This window comes from Crocuta crocuta, unplaced genomic scaffold (assembly GCF_008692635.1).
Source record: "Crocuta crocuta isolate KB4526 unplaced genomic scaffold, BGI_CrCroc_1.0 scaffold944, whole genome shotgun sequence".
In the NCBI taxonomy this organism is placed as follows: Eukaryota; Metazoa; Chordata; class Mammalia; order Carnivora; family Hyaenidae; genus Crocuta; species Crocuta crocuta.
The window spans coordinates 464,863-465,274 of NW_027528243.1; positions in this window are offsets into that span (position 1 = coordinate 464,863).

Genomic DNA, 412 nt, shown 5'->3' on the forward strand with positions numbered 1-412 from the left:
AGCCGACATGCCGAGAGCACCTCCTACAAAGTTTCCCTCGAGAAAGCCAGCCACTAAACGGACACGGGCCGGCCTGCCTCTGCGCGAGCCCCGCGGCCCTTCCCGGCTTAAGCACACGCTCCGTGCCCAGCTCTAGCCCGGAAGACCCTCATTCCGCACCACGATGCTGTTCTTGACCCCATTTCACAGCCGAGCAAGCTGAGGCGCCGACCGCTGACTACCTTGCCCACGGTCTCACAGCTGGAAAGAGGCAGAGTCATTCTCGTCACGAGGCTCTCCCCCAGGTGCCTCTCCTCACGCCGCTGCTGCTGGAGCTGGATCAGCCCCCAGGCAGGCAGGCAGGCCCGTGGTGCCCGGACTGAATCTGAACCAGCCCTCTTCCTCAGCTCTCTAAGCCGGGGGCGGGGTGCGC